The sequence below is a fragment of the Pinus tabuliformis genome, chromosome 2_1 (genome assembly GCF_031772625.1).
Source record: "Pinus tabuliformis cultivar Carrire ecotype Pingquan chromosome 2_1, CPIR1, whole genome shotgun sequence".
Taxonomy (NCBI): Eukaryota; Viridiplantae; Streptophyta; class Pinopsida; order Pinales; family Pinaceae; genus Pinus; species Pinus tabuliformis.
Genome location: NC_142299.1, coordinates 600,444,524 through 600,460,541, shown reverse-complemented (window position 1 = coordinate 600,460,541; position 16,018 = coordinate 600,444,524). Strand labels below are relative to the sequence as shown.

The following is a 16,018-nucleotide window of genomic DNA, read 5'->3' as shown; positions in this document are numbered from 1 at the left end:
ATGTTGTCAACCCCAAGATTAATAGACCTATGGTTAATATTTTGATTTCTTTCAATGGTGTATACTTGATCTTCCATGGAGAACATATTGATTTGACCACTTGTTCCTACATGTTCATCTCTTAACATGCTACCATCCATGATTCTCTTTACATATGGGCATGTGGTCTCTTCATGAAACTCATCACATGGCATACAAAAAGGGGGAATCTGATCTACCATGTTGGTGGACTATAATGGATTTGGAGGCTTACAATCTTGTGGAGGGCCCTTATTCTTTTGCCATCTATCATTTAGCCTAGGTTGGAATCTTTGCACTTGTGATGTTTCCATGGCCACCAACCTATTTTGCATGGCTTGCATTTCCTTAGTGCAATTTTCTTCCATAGCCTTGATGAGTTGAGTTAATTCTTTGATATGACCATGTGTATTTTCTTCGTTGGCCTTCCCTTTGGAGTCATGTGACTTTGATGACCCTTTATTAAAGCTAGGAATTTCAGACTTTCTCGATTCATGCCTATCCTTTTCCATCTTCAAGTCTTCAATTTGAGCTGCACCCAAATTTGTAGGCTCCTTTCTCCTTAACTCATAGGTAGTGTCAACACCAAAAGCATCCAAATATGAGCACAAAAGAAATTTGTCAAGAGGCTTAATAGCAGCAGGTATGCTTTTCACTAAATCATTAAATCTCTTATTGAATTTCTCCGTGGTTTCATTCTCATTTTTCTTCATATTTCTAATAGCATTGATCAAGTGCCTATTATCTTTTTTCTTTCCAAATTTCTACATAAAAGTAGCAATGATAGATCTAAATTAGTCATAAGGGTTAGTGGGCTGCTCAGTGAATCAATCAAGAAAATTCTCTTCTAAGGAAAGGACAAAGAGTCTCATCTTTACATCCTCTTGGTTAGTAGTGTTACACCACCTAAAAATGCAAACATTGGAGTTCTTCACATGTGATGTAGCACTAATGGCATTATTACCTTGAAAGGAAGAAAACTTTTCAGTGGCGTTGTTAGGGATATTGTGAGGATAGCTTTTTATGTTAGTAAAATTACAATGAGCAAAAAGATCATTCATGATGCTTGGCTCTACTTGTTTTTGAAAAAAAATGGATATCAGAAATAGCCTCTTGCCCAAGATTAGCAAGAGTTCTACTATGAGAGAGTCTATTCAACCTCTCTCTAAACTCTCTCTAAAAACCCTTTCATACTCAAGGGTGGGGATAAGTAGACCACTTGGATGCCTCCTAGTAGAAACTCTTGTAGAATTTTAATTAAGTGGAGTGGCCACTTGAGCAAGAATCTAATCTTAAAGTCCAACGCAAAAACCAAAAAATAATGTTGATTTTCCAGGTACAAGATAACTTGTCCTCGACAACGATGCCAAAATAATGTTGTCGCCGCCTGTTACACACACCTAAGTTAGTGAAAAAATCCCTTAACCCCACAAGGTGTGGTTGGTGGCAAAACTAAGAGATGAGACTATCACCTATTCCCAACTCTCTTCACTTAAGCTCTCTTCTGGGTAAGCTAAGGGGGGTGGTCCCTAAATGAAAAGCTAAGTTAAAAGGTGATGTGAGGTTTCTAGGAGATGTCAAAGGTGAATTTGGATTACTTGAGATTATGAGCAAATATAATGAGCAATATGAAATGAGATGTACTTAAATAACCATCAACACATAAATAAAATATGAACATATAAAACCAGTTCCTTCAATATTGCTTCAAAATAAATAATGCTTGCTCTAGAAATGAAATGTTTCAAAATGAAACACAAGTAACCCTATAAATCAAATAGATGATATCACTTGCAAGATGAAACAAGCTAAAACTTCACTTTGCAAAATGAACAATATGGTACTTGCCCAAGTGAGATAATCAATTCAAAACATTTTCATCATGACAAGTATATAAATAATTTGCAAGTAAAATAGCTTGAAAAGTAAAGCATGTTAATATGAAATGCACTTAACTAAGGTTAGATGCAATTATATTGGTTAATTTTAAGCTAGATGCCTAATCTAAGTGAAATATTTTTCTTTTGAACTCTAGCCAAAGGGTAAAAAAATTGGGTGACGGTAAGAAAGAGGGGCTGAAGACATGACGGTGTCGTTAATGATACCCTTCCATTTAGTCTTACGAGCCAACATGTGCCTTCATTCCTACAAGGGGACAAGCCACCTTCATAACTGCATGCTCACACACTCTTTACCTTACTTCGTACTAGTTGGAAGATTTTTCCGAGAAATTCTTTTCCCTATTATGTCTATCAATCAAGCTTATGTTTGGAGGTAAATTAGAAATGAAAACTAATCTAAAATACTTAAATGAAATGCAAGTAAGTTCTCCCTTAGAAATATTAAATTTGCAATGCTTCAAAGTTAGGAAACAGTGCTCAACAATATATTGAAAATATAACTTCCAAATGGAGATTAGCTTGTAAGTAAATTAGAATGATGCAATAAAATGTTTTGAATTAGACAATAAAATGCTCCAATACTCAAGATAACAATGTAGCATTTAGAAATGAAGCATGAACTCAAGTATACATGAAACAATTCGTTACACTAAATAGAAATTAATTAGTAAACAAAATTAAAGCTTGCTAGAAATTAAAATGCTTGCATGCGAAGAGTAAATTGCTCAAAGTAAAGTGTTTGTAGCTCAAAGCAATATATAAGATAGAGAATGCAAAACCTTAAGTTGAATTGTAGCAAACTTATCTTAAACAAAATAAAAATGTGATGAGTGAAATTGTGTAAATTCCCAAATTAAGCATGCAAAATAAAATATGATGATGAGGTTGTGTAAATTTTAAGCATGCAATTAAAATAGAAATCAAGAGAATACAAAAGTTAATCCACCCACATATTTCTCTCCCTAAATGGAGAGAGGGGATGCCTTGGGTAAAATCCAAGCTCCCACTAGAAAACTAGATTTTTTATTAGCATTTTTACAATGAGTAGAAGGCTCCTTAATGGGATGCCCCAAAGAAGAAGGAGAAATTTACAAGGTAGAGGTCCTTAGGAACTAGCGTCTCCTCCCAAGAAGTGGCAACCACAATGGCCAATGGACAACACTTGAAATCTGAAAATTACAAGGACCAAAATGCCTATGGCCAAGCTAGTCTACTAGTGTCCCAAAATGTCCATGACCTCCTTGAAGTCATTCTCAAATGCTCTTGAGGTCCTACAACAAATGGTTAGATTTTCAAACTTTAGATTCCTCAATCCTGTCAACACGAAGGATGAGCACAATCCATAAAGAAATCTAATTTCTTTTCAAAACCCACACTCAAACTTAGTGTAAAACAAAGAGGAATGTTAGCAAATATTATCTATAGATATTCTACAAAATTTAGACTAAGGAATTGAAGAAGAACTCATTTCCTTGCCTAATCTCCAACATGCTCTTCAATAGAAAAACAAAATCGTTATTAGCAAAAGAAATTGAGACAAATCATTTTAAATGAGATTGGATTTTGAAACACAAGCTAAAAGCCAAGGATCCCCACAATACAAAATCGTAAGATGGGGCCTTAGGAGATGAGAAATGTAAATTCTTCAATGAAATTTTTCAAGAGTGGGATGGTTCCTCCAAGAATTTCCCCTCATGCTTAAGGCTTGATCCAAGATATGTCTCTACACAACTTCAAATACACATTAGATCCACATGGGTTAAAATAAATATGATGATAAATAAATATTAGAGATTTATTGGAAAATTAACTAAAACTTTTTCTATCTAGAGAAAACTCTCAAAACCAAATGCCAATGTGATATAGATACCCATTAACAAATCTCTAAAAACATAATGGAAACTAATGAAAACAATAACATAAGTAGGAAATGAAACACAATAATCGAGATATTACCACGCTCAATAACAACACCACCTCATATGTGAACCCCAAAGTTTTTGATTGCAATAGAACATGTGTGTACATAAGAGCAGAGCTTTCCCAAGAATAATATCCATTTTCAATATGGATACATAGTGAGAGCTCATGGATCTATTATATAGAAGTTTGGGAGTCAATCCCAAAACAAATGGTCATAATCCCAAAGCAAATGGATGACAATCTCAATGCTCCTTCATGCAAATTCGAATTTCCCAAGTGGCATCAAGATTCCCTCAAGCAAAAGCAAATTCCATGATAAAATGACAAGTGTAGAAGGGTAGGGACCCATGTGGGGACATTTTCCCACAGAATTTGCTGCCAAATATTCTCCCAAATCCTCCCAAATGTGCATTAACTCCACAAATTTGAATTTTCCAAGTAAGCAGCTTCCTCATTTATTGCCAAAAATTCGATTTCCTTGAGTGGGCCATGTAGTTATGATGCAACGTGCCAAATAATCCTCCACTTTTCCTTTGACTTGAGATAATTTCCAAGTCATTCCATGTCATTTTGTCACATGCAGCTATTTATTTTTCTTCATTTAATTTATTGCTAGATTTCCTACTAAATTTAGGAAAAATGGGTTTTGAAGGTCTAAAATGCATTTTTAACCCCTCAAAGTGTGTCATAGTAGAAATCCGAGGGTGATAGGTGTAATTTTTATCACACATACCCTATACAAATTTTCTAGACATCACTTATTATATTTCATATACAAAATTTATTCCAATTTCCACCTTGCAGGAAATTATAAAAAATAAAAAATGACTTCATATACCTAATCAAATTCCACGAATTTTTTTGTGTGATCTAGTATGGTAATATATAGTGAACCTAGACATTAGGACTCATCCAAGGCCTCACCATCAAGCCGCACTCGGACTTTGGGGTTATGCTTGGAGGAAAAAACTCAGTTAATTATTAAGTTCTTGTAAGGATATGATAATTAACTAAGTGAAAAACACCTCCCAACGTAAACTCACTTGATGACAATGTCCCAACTTACCTAGGCCTATTACATGACTCAACTCCTCATACTACTATCACTTTTACATTGTCCCTGTAGGGCTTGTGGAATTTGAGTACAACATAAAAAGATGAGAAGAAAAAGCTAGAGTTTAAAAACTCTGATGATAATAAGAACTCTAATGGTACATTGAGGCCTCTGACATATCCTTGGGCATGGGTCTTCAAAAAAACCTATAGGTGCCACTCTAGTGGTCAACACCTTGTATACAAAGTAAAGAGGATTGTTGGCCTTTAGGTGGTATTTTTTCTCTTTTAAGTAGTAAGAGCCACATCCTATGGATGGAGATATATAATGATACCCTAACTAAATTAATGTTATGTCAAAAATCGATAAGAACCCTTTAATTATTAGTAAATAATAATAATTGACTCTTAAGGATCATATTTAAATTGAAATCAATGTACATATGGTCCTACCTAGCTGTGAAGTCAATGCTTGATTTATTGTCTTTAGTTCTTGAAGATATTCAACTTATACACGATGATATTGCAAAGAGAATCATCGTCATATATTGACAATCGTAGGTGAATAAGGTGTCATGTCACTACCGCTGGGGTTTTAGCCCACAAAATTGGGTCTTCAACTTCAAACTCAATTTTCTCTCAAACCAGAAGGAACCACAGGGCATACCATATATCAACAGAAACATTTCATCGAGGAAAATATATCTAGAAGGATCATGACATGAGATTCCATGAATTGTCATGTCAAATTTTCCATCGAAGATCGAGTTAGCTCCTGGTGTTGCTTGGGTTGACATCAATGACAACCACCTATCAACAAAGTGTTGGCATTATGGCTAAAGTGTTGTCCTTGATGGCAACCCATTCAGGTGATAGATCACAGTACTTCAAGTCAGCAGCAGAGATTGATGATCAGCTATCAAATATTGAAGAAAATAAGGGGTACGCAGGTACACCTTACATAAGGTGCGTACACACAGGTCAGTGTTACATAAAGTGCGTACATACCCGCAGTTATGCCGTTCAGGAGGTGCGTACCCCCAGTGCACACATTTCAAGGCAAAGAAATTCACATGTGGGGTTTTCTTATGTTTTACTCTTGGTATTTAGCCGACGGTATTGTGTTATTATGGTGTCGGCCCGTGGTATTGATCCATGATTTAAGGAAGAGCTTTCCTATATAAAGCAAAGGAGATCATTTGGCTTGAGCATGTTTTTGGTTGAATATCTTATGAGGGCTAGATCTGAAATATTATGATCTCTTGGGAGTATGTCTAGATCTAAATAAGGCGAATCTACTGATGGATTGAGATCTCTTCGGCGCATGTTCAGATCTGTAGATCTGATTGTCTGGGTTATTTCTGAAGTCTTGAAATCATCTATGCCCGAAGGTACGCAGGTACAGTGAAAGAAAAGTGCGTACATACGCAGGAACGAAGCGTTTCAGGTGCGCCGGTACGCAGGCACAGAAGGGTTGCAGGTGCGGAGGTCCGCAGGCAGTTCAATAGACTCAGAGCGAGGTACGCAGGTGAGCAGTTGACTACAGTGCGTACGTAAGCAGGCGAGCAGTTGAGCAGGGTGCGTACATAAGCAGGCGAGCAGTTGAGCAGGGTGCGTACGTAAGCAGGCGAGCAGTTGAGCAGGGTGCTTACTGTAAGCAGGCAGTACATGGGTGAAGCTGCTTACTTCTCTTAAAATCTTTGTTTATCATTGCTGTGTTCTGGGTTTGGTCCTATTATTGTTGATCTGGTTACTACAGTTGATTGGGTGATTCTCTTGTACTTGATGATCATTTGATGCTTATGGATCCAGTTTGAAAATTTATGAAAAGTGGTCCTTGTAAGAAAAGAAGTAGGGGGTTGTAGCTCCCTTCCAGGAGAGACTGGAAAACGAGAGAGAGTTGTAGCTCTCTGCAGGTTGCAGCCTGCGTATTGGTAAAGGACTGCACCAGTACAAAACCATTGTAAAAGGAGTTTCTAATTTGAAAGAAGATAGAGACATATTGCAGCAGGTGGTTTTCACCCACATTGGGTTTCCACCTTACATCTTGTGTTCTTTGGTATGACTATCTGTTTTCTTTGTTCATGCTCATTATTTTATGGTACTGACATGCAAAACTAATTCAAAGAACAAATAAGGAAGATTTATTAAAAGAATTAGATAATACTGATTCACCCCCCCTCTCAGTATTATTTCCAACAATTGGTATCAGAGCAGGTCCTTCAGAGAAGCTTGATCGCTTGAAGGTAGATCGTTCATCATGAGCAACTACGAGAGAGAAGCATCAATCAGGCCACCGGTTTTTGATGGGGAAAACTTCAATTATTGGAAGGTAAGAGTTACTGCCTATCTTCAATCTCTTGGTACAGAAGTTTGGGACATCGTAGAGACAGGCTACACTTTTCCTTCAGCTACTCCTACAGATGCAGCCGAGAAAAAGAAGTATGAAACAAATGCGAAAGCAGTCAGTACTCTATTAGGATGTATATCTCAATCAGAATTCATGAAGGTAATGCACTATAAATCCGCAAAAGAGATGTGGGACAAAATTGTCACGAGCTATGAAGGAGATGAACAGGTAAAGCGTGCTAAACTTCAAACTCTCAGAATTCAGTATGAGACTCTCAAAATGTATAATGATGAAAGTGTGGCTAACTATTTTCTTCGGGTAGATGAGGTTGTTAATTGTATGAAAAATTTGGGTGAAGAAATAAAAGAGGCTATTGTGGTTGAAAAGGTTCTAAGATCATTGTCCCCCAAGTTTGAATCTAAAGTATCTGCAATAGAAGAAAAAGAAAATCTACGAATTCTTATTATGTCTCAGCTACATGGAATTCTAACTGCTTATGAAATGAGAAAGGGAGGTCCATCAGACAGAAGAGAAGCTGCTTTCAAGGCATCAGGCAAAGGAGATTATTATGAAGCAAGCCACGTCCCAGAAGAAGAGGAAGAAGAATCAAATTTTGTCAGAAATCTTCAAAGGGGTTCTGGAAGGTTCAGAGGTAAGTTACCTTTTAAATGCTTTGCTTGTGGAAGAGTAGGTCATTATGCTGCAAAATGTCCTTATAAGGATAAAGGAAAGGAACCTGCTAGATGGAACAAGAAACAGAACGCAAATAAGAAAAGCTACTACACTCATGAAGATAGTGATGGTCTATCAAATAGTGATGAAGATGAACAAGGTAATGAATATAAGTTGTTAATGGCATTTGAAGATGATGATTATATGGATGCTATAGATGTGGATAACCTTTATGATGAAATTACTAGACTCAAGAGATGTATAGAAGAAAAGAACATGATCATTGATACTCTACAATTTCAAATTGATGAAAAGGAAAAACATCTTGAAAAATTAGAAGGTGAAATTGTTGGTCTTAGAAAAGAGATTGAGAAAACAAAAGCTATTAATCTCAAGTTTTTCAAAGGATCTGAAACTTTGGATGAGATTATCAATGTGCAGCGGTCTCCACTAAACAAGACAGGTCTGGGCTATAATGGAGAAACTTCTCAAGCATCCACCTCAAAAAGTTATCTTGATGCAGCAAGAAGAAATGAGCAAAAGCACAATGAAGATCATCAGGTAAAGCAGGGACGAATTACAAACAGAAACTATCAGGGGCAATCCATCTTAAGGGTGAACAAAAGCTACAACCAGCCACAGGTAAAATCTTCTCAATTTGGTTCAAGAATAGATGACAATAGAAATTACAATCAATTGGCTGGTAGATTCGATAACCGCAGAAGTTTCTTCAATGGACAATGCTTTTCTTGCCATAACTTTGGTCACAAAGCAGCTCAATGTGTTGCATATAAAACAATCATGACTAGGGAAGCTCAAAAACAAAGAAGTATGACCGGGATTACAAAAAGGACCTATAACAACTTTTCGGTTCTTGAAAATGAAGTTGAATGTTCTATTTGCAATAACTTTGGTCATGAAGACTTTGAATGCAGGAGCAGGTTTCAGCAGAAAAAGGAACAAGCCTCAAGCACCAAAACATGGAGAATAAAGGAACCACAAACAGAAAGATGTGGGATAGCATTTTATGCAGAGGGACAGGAAAATCTATGGTACATTGACAGTGGATGTTCGAAGCATATGACAGGTGATAAAGAAAAACTTGAGTCATATTCTGCTCTAGAAAAAGGAAAGAAAGTCTCTTTTGGAAATGATACTCCTGCAACTATAAAAGGAAAAGGCATTGCTCAGTTAAAAGAAAAGGTCAAGGCTGGAAATGTTTTGTATGTTGATGGATTGAAGCATAATCTTCTAAGTGTCAGCCAGATGTGTGATCAAAGAACCGAGGTTATATTCAGATCAAATGGATGTCTTGTTCGTGATCTTGATACAGGTAAAACAGTGATCAAAGGCAAAAGAACTCCAAATAATCTGTACATATTTGAAGAAGGACAACAACAATGCTATCTGAGCAAGGATGATGAGCACTGGTTATGGCATCGGAGGTTGGGACATCTAAGCTTTTCACAAATAAGGAAAGCATGCAAATATCAGGCAGTTCGCGATCTTCCAGATATCAAAATTCCTGACAACACCATATGCAAATCATGTCAGTTTGGAAAACAAACCAGAACTAACTTTCCAGAGAAAGAAGGCTCAGCTAGCATGCCTCTTGAGCTAGTTCATACAGATACATGCGGTCCTTTCAGGAAAAGAACACCTCGAGGAGAAGAATACTTGATATTATTCATTGACGATTTCTCCAGGTTTGTCTGGTTAGGAATTATGAAGCACAAAGATGAAGCATTCGAAAAATTCAAATCCTTCAAAGCCTTGGTTGAAAATGAATCAGATCACAAAATTAAGTGCCTCAGATCCGACAGAGGTGGGGAATTTACTTCAAATGAATTTTTCGATTTCTGTGAAGAACATGGGATAAGAAGAGAATTCTCTACAGCAAGAACCCCTCAGCAAAATGGAGTTGTGGAAAGAATGAACAGAACAGTCCAACAAATGGCTCGTGCTATGCTTGATGAGTCAGGAACTCCCGCAACTTTCTGGGGTGAAGCTGCACATGCTGCGGTTGTTATTCTCAACAAAACAAATGTCCGGGTGAACAACACTCAAACTCCTCATGAGCTCTGGAGTGGTAGGACTCCTTCGGTAAAGCACTTCAAAATCTTTGGGAGCAAATGCTATATCAAGAATATTGATGAGCAGCTTGGCAAACTTGAACCTAGAGCAGATGAAGGCATTCTTCTTGGTTACTCTCCACATAGCAAAGCATACAAATGCTACAATAAAAGACTTGGCAGAATTGTTAACAGCATTGATGTAGTGGTTGATGAGAAGGGATACATTCCTAGGCAAGTACATCATGAAGACATCGAAGAAGATGAAGGCTACCCCCAACGACAGAATGATGAAGAAGAAGAACCTCAAGAAGAACCTCAAGAAGAACTAGAGGAGCAAACAAGAATAGAAGAAAAGACTCCATCCAGATATGTTCAGAAGAATCATCCAGAATCTCAGATTATGGGGCAGAAAGAAGCAGGTGTACAAACAAGAAGAACAGTTGCATAAGCTTCAAGCTATTTGGCATTACTCTCCTCTACTGAACCACAAAATGTGAAAGAGGCATGCAAAGATGAATGTTGGGTGAAAGCAATGGATGAAGAACTTGAGCAGATTGAAAAGAACAACACTTGGGAGCTGGTTCCTAGACCAAAGGATAAGAATGTTATCGGAACAAAATGGGTCTTCAAAAATAAATTGAATGAAAATGGAGAAGTAATTAGAAACAAAGCCAGACTTGTTTGTAAAGGGTATGCGCAGCAAGAAGGAATAGACTTTGAAGAAACCTTTGCTCTTGTTGCAAGACTTGAGGCCATCCGAATTTTCCTTGCTCTCTCAAGTTTTCAAAACTTCAAAGTATTTCAAATGGACGTGAAATCAGCCTTTCTGAATGGAGACTTGGAAGAAGAAGTATACATTGAACAGCCAGATGGGTTCATTCTTGGAAATGATCCAAATCTTGTATGCAGATTGAAAAAGGCTCTCTATGGTCTCAAACAATCTCCAAGGGCTTGGTACTACCGTTTGGACAAATATCTTCATCAACAAGGTTTTTCAAAAGGATCAGCAGATAGCAATCTTTATATAAAAGTTGAAAATGACAAATTGCTAATACTTGTTGTGTATGTAGATGACATTATTTTTGGGAGCAATGAAGAAGCTATGAGTCAAAGCTTTGCCTTGGTCATGCAGAAAGAATTTGAAATGTCCTTGCTAGGAGAACTGACATATTTCCTTGGTTTGCAAATCCAACAAAAAGAAGGAGGAATATTTTTATCTCAAACCAAGTATCTCAAACAGATTTTGAAGAAATATGGTATGGAAGATGCAAAACCAGTATGTACACCCATGGTCACAGGATGTAGCCTCAGTGCAAATGATGAATCTGCAGCAGTACATCAACCAACCTACAGATCTATGATTGGAAGTTTACTTTATTTGACAGGTACCCGACCGGACATCATGCATGCAGTTGGAATAGTTGGAAGATTTCAGGCAAATCCGAAGGAGACTCATCTTCAGGCAGTGAAGAGAATTTTCAAATATCTTCAAGGGACTCAAAATTATGGCTTATTGTATCCTAGAGATACAGATCTTACACTTCATGCTTATACAGATGCAGATTGGGCCGGAAGCGTGGATGACAGGAAAAGCACAAGTGGTGGTGCGTTCTTTATGGGTTCCAGACTGGTATCTTGGTTCAGCAAGAAACAGAGTTCAATTGCCTTGTCTACAGTTGAAGCGGAATATGTTGCTGCTGCATCTTGTTGCACCCAACTCCTTTGGATGATGCAGACTTTGCAGGATTTTCAAATCACTTGTACACCACCTATCCCCATCTTATGTGATAACACAAGTGCAATCAGCATCTCAAAGAATCCGGTTATGCATTCAAAAACCAAGCACATACCAATCAAGTATCATTTTCTCCGGGAACAAGTGCTTGAACAGAAGGTCAAGTTGGAGTATGTTCCTTCTAAGGAACAAGTTGCTGATATTCTCACCAAACCATTGCCCAGGGACACTTTTGAATACCTCAGGCAAAAGCTGGGGGTTGTTGATGCATCATCTTATTGTTGAACCTCTTCTCATTGATGGTACAGGTTCAGGGGGAGCATATAATGCATTGTTGGCATTATGGAGGATGTGCAGAAAGAGATCTTGGAAGTAGCTGCAATATGTCTCTATCTCTTTCATGGTGGATTATGGTTCTTCGTTGCAGATCTGGTTCATATTCAGGGGGAGCATGTTCTTAGGGGGAGCATAACCCTTTGCCCTTGATGTCAAAGGGGGAGAATGAAGCTGAAGTTTTGAGGTTGCCATCAAGTCCAAAGGGGGAGATTGTTGGCATTATGGCTAAAGTGTTGTCCTTGATGGCAACCCATTCAGGTGATAGATCACAGTACTTCAAGTCAGCAGCAGAGATTGATGATCAGCTATCAAATATTGAAGAAAATAAGGGGTACGCAGGTACACCTTACATAAGGTGCGTACACGCAGGTCAGTGTTACATAAAGTGCGTACATACCCGCAGTTATCTCGTTCAGGAGGTGCGTACCCCCAGTGCACACATTTCAAGGCAAAGAAATTCACATGTGGGGTTTTCTTATGTTTTACTCTTGGTATTTAGCCGACGGTATTGTGTTATTATGGTGTCGGCCCGTGGTATTGATCCATGATTTAAGGAAGAGCTTTCCTATATAAAGCAAAGGAGATCATTTGGCTTGAGCATGTTTTTGGTTGAATATCTTATGAGGGCTAGATCTGAAATATTATGATCTCTTGGGAGTATGTTTAGATCTAAATAAGGCGAATCTACTGATGGATTGAGATCTCTTCGACGCATGTTCAGATCTGTAGATCTGACTGTCTGGGTTATTTCTGAATTCTTGAAATCATCTATGCCCGAAGGTACGCAGGTACAATGAAAGAAAAGTGCGTACATACGCAGGCACGAAGCGTTTCAGGTACGCCGGTACGCAGGCACAGAAGGGTTGCAGGTGCGGAGGTCCGCAGGCAGTTCAATAGACTCAGAGCGAGGTACGCAGGTGAGCAGTTGACTACAGTGCGTACGTAAGCAGGCGAGCAGTTGAGCAGGGTGCGTACATAAGCAGGCGAGCAGTTGAGCAGGGTGCTTACTGTAAGCAGGCATTACATGGGTGAAGCTGCTTACTTCTCTTAAAATCTTTGTTTATCATTGCTGTGTTCTGGGTTTGGTCCTATTATTGTTGATCTGGTTACTACAGTTGATTGGGTGATTCTCTTGTACTTGATGATCATTTGATGCTTATGGATCCAGTTTGAAAATTTATGAAAAATGGTCCTTGTAAGAAAAGAAGTAGGGGGTTGTAGCTCCCTTCCAGGAGAGACTGGAAAACGAGAGAGAGTTGTAGCTCTCTGCAGGTTGCAGCCTGCGTATTGGTAAAGGACTGCACCAGTACAAAACCATTGTAAAAGGAGTTTCTAATTTGAAAGAAGATAGAGACATATTGCAGCAGGTGGTTTTCACCCACATTGGGTTTCCACCTTACATCTTGTGTTCTTTGGTATGACTATCTGTTTTCTTTGTTCATGCTCATTATTTTATGGTACTGACATGCAAAACTAATTCAAAGAACAAATAAGGAAGATTTATTAAAAGAATTAGATAATACTGATTCACCCCCCCTCTCAGTATTATTTCCAACACAAAGATTGGAGAGAAGTCTCTACTTAATTCACTCATTTATTGCTTTATGCACATTTCTATATAAATTTGATTGTTATGGAAATGTAAAAATAAAGTTATAATTGGAAATGTTGGATTATATATTGAAATGAACCTCGAGGAGTTTCAAAATGAGCTATAAAGTTCTATATTATTTTGAGTTTGTGCAAGGTCCAATAGATTGGGACAAAATGTGTAGGGACTTTTTTCCATTTTCAGGAGTTGAGGAAACAAAGCATTATTCTTCATTTGCTCAATAGTTGCTAGTAATCCAGGGATTTAGATTGTCCATGATATAATCCATTAACAAGCATTATTTTGTTATATACAACCCCACACAGAAGATGGAAAAGTCACACGAAATCCCTAGTTCACTCTGCCATTTTCAGAGAAAAATTGTCCACTGGTGTTGTTAAAAATATGCAACTGCGGTCAAATTCCACTTTGGACAATTCACTTGATGGAGATACTGACTGCATTGAATTCATCTTTTTGAGAGGACCAAAATCAACCTAAAGATCACTCAAATCGAATAAGGGAAAGTATACTTATGAAGAAAATCCCTCATGTGCACATTTGTCAAGGTCGGCCCTAAAGAAAAGTGGACCAGCTTGAAAGGCTATAAATACAAGTGCCCACTACCTCATTTGGACACAATAATGAGACACTCTTCTATCTTGTTTTTGGCTCACACAGATTTGAGGTGTGTTTGTGGAGGATCTAGTTAGGTCTGAGCTGAAATTGCAAGGTCTGAAGCTCGCATCTCTGATTTAGGGTTTTGGGCCCCAGTCGCAGGCACTAAACAAGAAGGATTCGACTATCGTTGCACGCATATAAGCTCATCCATGCAATGGGATCCTTCCAATTGCACAGAAAACTCTCCATCCATGTGACTGGGGGTTTAGGGTTTCTGCAGTCCAGATTTTACCCCAGTCGTTCGCATGCCAAGATTAAGGGAGTGACTAAGAAAGCTATAGTTGCTCGTATGACACCTCCTCCATGCTACCAAGATCTAAAAGATGAAATCTCAGTCTTCCAAATATTTCTCTTAGTGACCGCAGGGTTCAACAATTGGGTGCAGACAGTGACTATTCATTTCAGTCTTCAGAATTAGATTTTTGAGCATAAGCTTTGTTGGGTTCATTTATGAATGTTGTAGTTGTTTTGCTGGTTAGTTTCATAGATGAAGATATGGATAATTGTACTTTCTTTTTCTGAATCATTTGATGACAATCTAAAAAGTATAATTTGCAAGGGTTTTCCCCATATTGGGTTTTTCCTTGGTCTTCGATCAATCCTAGTGTCTCTATGTGTGAATGCTTTTATTCTATTGTTCCTTTATGTTCCACTGAATTGATGATGATGATATTGTTCTTTCTACATAGTTGCATATGTTGTTGAATAATGATATATATATGAATAATGTTATGATTTTATGGATGAACCTAATGTGTTAATGAAGAAATGCAATTATCAAAGAAAAGAACAATATAGCTCTATGAAAAAATCAACAAGTGTATCGGTGGTGGGCCAATTTTGAAGCTACTTTTTGGCTTCAATTTTAAACAGTGGATTTTGAAATCCCAAAATGGAAAACAAATCAATAGTAAATGTTAAAAATGACAAGGAAATTTCAAATTTTGTGGAAACAAATCATTTGGGCCAAGTCAAAATTACTTTAGCTAACAAAACATGAAAGTGGATTTGGGTAAATGCAAAACAATATCGAGGCATTTTAAAGCGCAGGCTTGCCCACTTTAATTGGGAACAAAGAAGAAGAAAACAGTCCCAGAGAAAGAAAACAAATAAGAGCAGCAAAAATAAAGAAGAGCCAGTAATTTATAGTCCCACATCTACACATTTTACTTGGTCATAAGATCTATATTTCCAAGAACTAATGAAGGCCAGGGCAAGGCTGGAAATTTTGAAAGCCAAAGAACAGGAAAGAGACCGCAAAATTTCCAAGAAAATCAATGTTTAATGGAAGGTAATAGAATTTTAAAAGAGAAAGTAACAATGTTACAATATGCTTTAAAGGAAGGAAAACGAGAATGGGAAACTTGAAGGTAGCATGGCGAACCAGGATTGAATCAATGGTAGCAAACAAGGATGTGATAATCTCTAAAACAACTCAGGTAGATACATAAATAGTCCAACAAGTAGTCCTTTCCAAAAAGAAGTCAAAAGAGAACAAGAGGACATACATTCCAAAAGAAATCAAAACTAGAGTTGAGGACACTAATGGTTACAAGATAGAGGAAAAGGAAGATGTAAGTTCTCGTAGATCGCAGGAAAGAGAACACAAAGAAAAGATAGGGACACAAACTTTATTATCAAGGGAATAAAAAACTATGGAAAGAATGAAAGAACTTTCAATTT

The 16,018-nt window shown here is 37.6% G+C and overlaps 1 pseudogene; it reads right to left on the bottom strand.

The window, feature by feature from the left end:
• Nucleotides 1-230: 230 nt before the first annotated feature.
• Nucleotides 231-16,018, bottom strand: part of LOC149201893 (plasma membrane ATPase 1-like) — a 29,823-nt pseudogene continuing 14,035 nt past the window's right edge.